A 6,000-nucleotide genomic window follows, 5' to 3' on the forward strand; every position below is an offset into this window, starting at 1 on the left:
CACCAATTATGCTGGATTCTCTAAATGAACGTTGTACTCAGTATTCATCATTGTTTTACATTTTGTGTTGTCCAGCTGTGTTGGGAAAGTAAATCAGACAGCAATCAGTGTGTTGGTCAGTTTATAATACTATTTTTGTCCCCATTTCCAACTTACATAATAGACATAATACACATAATCACAACAATGCTTATAAAATTTTGGTCAACCAGAATTCACAGTTTTGTTTGTGTTTAGAATTATATTTCCTCACAGCTGCCATCATCATTTCTGGGTTCTGTGTCACTTCCTGTTTACTATGCAGTGCACTACATTTACCGTGCGATAGTTGTGTCTGTGGGTTGTCTGGTGCTGATCATGCAGTGTACAGTGGTGTTTTAGAGCTTTTTCAATGAAAACAGCTGCCTGCTGCACCCGAGACGCTATGAGAGCGGCTAGAGGGAACCAAAACATTAAAGTTGCAACCGAACAGCTAAACACTGAGCTCAAACTCTCACTCTTCCACATTCTATTGGTAAGGAGGGCATTATCTGTTCTCATTTCCTTCATCTTCACTGTAGCCTGAGGTAAACTGTCAGCAGGTAAATCTGTGGGATTAAACTTGCCTCTCTCTGACTAAGTAAAGGACAGCGGGATACTTTAGAATTCATTTTATTTCACCTGTGTCTTCACACGCATCCTAAAAGTCCCTAAACTTTTTCTTACCTTCCTAAAAGTTATATAACCACATCTCTGTCATAATCTAGAGACACACAATTCATGTTATACATATTATTGTGCTCAGTGCACTTTTAACAGCTTCTGATTTAATCATTTAAAATGAGAATATTGCAGTTAAGGTTTAAGCTGCTTACAGGACCAGCTTGATGGTATGCCTGATTTCAGTCCCCCAGCCTGGACTGAGCCTGGACACCACAGTCTGGGTGGAGTAAATTCTTGCATTCTTCTAAAAACAGTTGTCCGTCACTTAGCATTAAGGATTGTTTAATTCATTCAAATGAAAAGTAGTGAACTGTGTCACAGAAAAAAAGCTGCGTCTTAACCTCCAAATGTTTTGTTTGTTTTGTTTATGGTCACTGGATGTAGAAGACACGTATAATACGATCAGAGGCAACACAGTAATGTTTAGTGTGATTAATGCAAGCCAGTGATCATCTCTGCGGTTCAATCCCCTTTCTCCCCGCTTCACAATCTTCATCCCTCATTTCTATAAAATGAAATGGAAAAAAAAAATGAAATAGACCTATGCCAGACTAGAATGTCCTTTCATTTCGTGGATTAGGAGTGGAAATGAAATGTTTGGGTTCAAATAATGACTCCTGATTTATGAACTAATCTAGTTTAAGCCGAATCTCATCATCCCTACCAAAACTCTTTAAACACAAACAGTGCAGAAATCAAAGTGTGTTTACGTGTGTGTTCAGTGTGCACAAATGTATGGTAATACTGCAGGGTTTTTTTATTATGATGTATTTATGCATATATGAAGCGGATTCACAGAGAATCAAAGCTAAGCAGGAAGGCAAAAAACAGATAGTTTTATGCCAGCAAAATGAGGTCACAGAAGTAGGTTTTGAGATTGGCCGTGTATTCAATATAAATATTGATTTTGTGTTTCTGGAGGTCTCTCAAGTGTTCCGTCAGTCTTTTTGGCATTTCACTGCCCGACACTTACTGCAGCTTGTAAGAAAAACTCATTCAGAATAAGTCATTTAGGATTCAGAACACACTATTGCCTACCGTCTTGATGGTTTCAGAAATCTGATTTTTCTCATTCTTCTGGCACTGATGACAGACAAGACAGCTAAAATTAGCGATAGTTGTTTACATACAGGGTGATCCATTTTAGGGTGAGTGTAGGAATGCAGCTTGGATGGTGGAGGAGAGAAGTGGTAGGTAAAAGCTGGCATGTCCTTGGGGTTATCAGATGGGCACCTCCCATCACAGATGTTCTGCTGAATTACGATAATAACGCCTCTAGAAGGCTCAAAACTAACTTCTGGCACCGGAACCACGCCACCTGCTCTCAGCATTGACCGCTTTCTGTGGATTGTTACTGCTTCATGCTCAGTTCCTCTCGAATGTGGAGAAAGACACCCTTCTGAAGTGCTGAGGGTGTAATGCTTTGGACTCATTTGCCTAGAATTACTTGTAACTTCTTTTTTTAAAACAATGGCTTTCATGCATACATGCCAAATCCATGACAAGATTCTGTGGCTTAGCAAGTAAGTCAAAGAGCAAGCAGGCGGACTGAGGAGCACAAACTCCACCTCCTCACATTTATCATCAGTCAGGAAAAGCAATTCAAAAGATGTTTTTCTCTTCATGGCTAAACCCCTCAGAATACACATAATATTTAACAAATTAAGTATTAACAATTGTTTGTACAAAACTGTGTGGCTCTATGGATGGTAATGGTTGTCTGCTGGTTGGGCCACCACTTTGGCCCAGGTTGACATATCTCCAACACTTTTGGATGGATTGCCATAATATTTGATGCATGGCGTCCAGACAATGTATACTTATAACTTCGATGATACTGTGTCATTTCATCTAACCCATGAGTTGACATTTGTGGTTTTGCGTTAAATCCACCCATCCATCGTCAACCGCTTATCCTGCGTACAGGGTCACGGGGGGCTGGAGCCAATCCCAGCTGACATCGGGTGAAAGGTGGGGTACACCCTGGACAGGTCGTCAGTCCATCCCTAGACAAACAACCAGTTTCTCACTCACACCTTAGGACAATTTAACAATCAACCTAGGCCACATGTCTTTGGACGGTGGGAGGAAGCTACAGTAGAGGGCCCGGAGAGAACATACAAACTCCACACAGAAAGGCCGGGGCAAACCAGGGTTTGATCCCCGTGACCTTCTTGCTGTGAGGCCACAGCGCTATCCACTGGACCACCCTGCCGCCGTTTTGAGTAAAATGTCTCAGCAAATATTGGATAGGTTTCCACAAATTTTGGAACATACATTCAGTCCTGCTGGATGAATACATACTTTTCATCTAGCGCAATAATCTGGTTAAGATTTTCACTTTTTCTATGACAAAATACCTACAAAACAAATGCCTATTCCCATCAGTCTCATTTTAGGTTTAGTGCTAAGAGACAAACTTAAATGCTAAACTACAAAATGGAGAACATGGTTGACATAATTATTTTAACTTCTGTGGAGCCAAAAAAATGCCAGGAATGTGCATTGCAAGAGAGGTTTGCATGCAATGCGGAGAGTGTAAGTGGAAAACAATGCTTTTGCAGGTGAAGCATCTCCGTGTGACTTCCCCTTCAAGAATTTAAGTTTAGAGACATTTTGTCATAACTTGACATTAGCTCAACTTACTTATGTCCACAAATGATCTTAATCATTCTTAACCATAGTCTGTTGCAGTATTATCTCGAGGGGGATCAGGGCTTCTTTTTCCACCCCTGATCTCTGTGCAAGGTGTATAGCTCATCTGTGTCATTGATACTGATGCTATGGCCTTCTGTTTAGGGTCACTATATTATATTTCCAGCTGTCTTTCTCATCTATCACACATATCAGGTGGTCACAATGGCCATTGAGCAACTCCACTGAAAACCTTCCATACTGGGTAATTATTTCTAGTGCTGCTTTTGGTGTCCCTAGGGTTGAGTTAGAGGAAGGTGAGGGTAGGTGAAAGCATGTATGTCATTATTTAGTTTTTAACCTCTATGTACTCCGGGTAGTTTCACTGAGAACAGTGCTCGCTTCCCAGGAACATCCTGCTCACACTCGCACAGTTCAACACGTTCACACCTGGAGGCTGGCCAGTATAGCTAGTCTGATCTGCAGGCCACTGAGCAGCTTGTTGGAGCAGCTGGAGATTAAGGGCCTTGCTCAAGGGTACCACAGTGGTTGGCGTGCACTGCCCCTCCTGCATTGCAAGTACTTTTACTGTATTTGGGCAACACAGTAACTATAGTCTGGAAGTATGCTTTCATTTTTTCTTGTAATTAAATAAACTGTATTTTGAGAGCTTTATATAAAAGCATTAGTGGTTGTGAGGCTTAGCGCAATGGGTGTTTTTAGTCCAGTTACAATTAGGGATGTAATGTGTTCACAGTGAGATGGCACGTGCAGGATTATGGTACAACAAAGTGCTGTAAAGAAGATAAGATAAGTAAAGAAGTTCCATTAAACAAACGTGACCTTATAAGGGTGAGGCAATGAAAGGAAGAGGTGAAGCTAAGAGGAGAACCGAGTGTAACTGACCTTTTTAAAAGACAAGATAATCATCTGGAGAATGGTGATGGCATGAATAGTTTATTAAATTAGATTGACAGTTCTCAGCTGTTTAAATAAACATGGTATGTTGTCATTATTTTTGTGAAAGTGTTTTTATGTGAGTTAATAGAGGTTGAATCATCATGGTTCTTCACTCTCAGATTTTAGATGTTTCAAAACAAAGCCCATGTGAGCAAATTATTATCTTGTCTTCTTCTGTGGTGCAGGGTTTCAGCCCAATGCTCAAAATCCCTCATAGACCATGGGAGAGGACTGTCCAGAGACTTGAAGTGTTGTTTGTTAGTAATCCGTGCATCAGATACAGAATAGCAACGGGGTGATGGCGCAATGGATGCGGTGATGGCGCAATGGATCAGATTCATGCCTTTAGTGTGAGAGACACGGGTACAATCCACCATTGTGACACATCCACCATTGTGTCCCTGAGCAAGACACTTAACCCCTCATTGCTCCAGAGGCGTGCGACCTCTGACATGTATAGCAATTGTAAGTCGCTTTGGATAAAAGCGTCAGATAAGTGTAAATGTAGCAAAATATCTTTAGTCAACACAGTTGCAGCAAAGGTGTGGTTTTAGATTGTGGGCCAGTGGAGAGGCCAGAATAGGCGTAATATGGCCACTCTTCCAGGTACTTGTCAAGAGCCTGGCTGCTGCGTTCTGAATTAGTTGCAGGCGAGACAGGGACGACTGACTGATCCCAGTTTAAAAGAAGTTGCAGTAGTCCAAGCGGGAGGATATAAAGGCGCAGATTACTTCCTCAAGATCTTTAAAAGAGAGAAATGGCTTGATTTTGGCAATGGTGCAAAGCTGGGAAAAGTTGGCTTTAATGATTGCATTGACTTGCTTGTCAAGCTTAAAGGCGGAATCAAACATCACACCAAGGTTTTTGAAATGGGGTTTAACGAGAGTGGACAGGTTGCCAAGAATGTTGGTAATCACTTTGATGAAGTCAGGGGGCAACATGGGACAACTTCTGACTTGCTGTCATTCAACTGTAAGAAGTTCTGTTCCATCCAACACTTGATGTCCTCAAGGCAGTTCATGAGAATGATTAGATTGGACCGGTCATTTGATTTCAGGGGGAGATAAAGCTGTGTGTCGTCTGCGTAACAGTGGAAGAAAATGTCGTCTGTTGAAGGAAATGTGCATTGTACGATATTGAAATATTTTCCATGTAAATTTAATGGGAAATATGTTATGGATTATTCTTGCACAAGAGAAAATCATTAAAACCCTCATGATATTACAATGTAAATGTTTGTTTTGGTAAAAAGTACAGTTGCAAAGTGGGCGGAGCTACTGTGGAGATAAAAATGTGCCATTAATTTTCTCCATATACATTGACTCGCAGTTAGAGCACATGTATAGCTTTGGTTCGCTTGAAACTCTCCCAGCTGAATCATCAGAACAAATTATGAACTTCAATGTTACATGTACTTCTAACGGCAGGTGGAAGCTACTGATTATGCTGTTGAGAAAAGGCTATAATGGATATTCTTATAGTAACAATGTATCAAATGACAATGTCAAAACCATGTCCCAATGTGAAAGGGGTCACTCGTAGAACCTATCTACCCTAACCTAATTATCATCTAAATATGCAGCTCCCCTCGGCTTTACAGAGCTTTAAAGCGAGTTTCAGCTCATTGTGTTTAGCTGTCCACCTCGCAGCATTACTATTTTCGTTCAGTCTCATGCTGTCATAACATTGTTTTTGGCCATAACA

Source organism: Micropterus salmoides, unplaced genomic scaffold (assembly GCF_014851395.1).
Source record: "Micropterus salmoides isolate LMB-PRFRI ecotype aquatic unplaced genomic scaffold, ASM1485139v1 Ms_hic_scaffold_9, whole genome shotgun sequence".
NCBI lineage: Eukaryota > Metazoa > Chordata > Actinopteri > Centrarchiformes > Centrarchidae > Micropterus > Micropterus salmoides.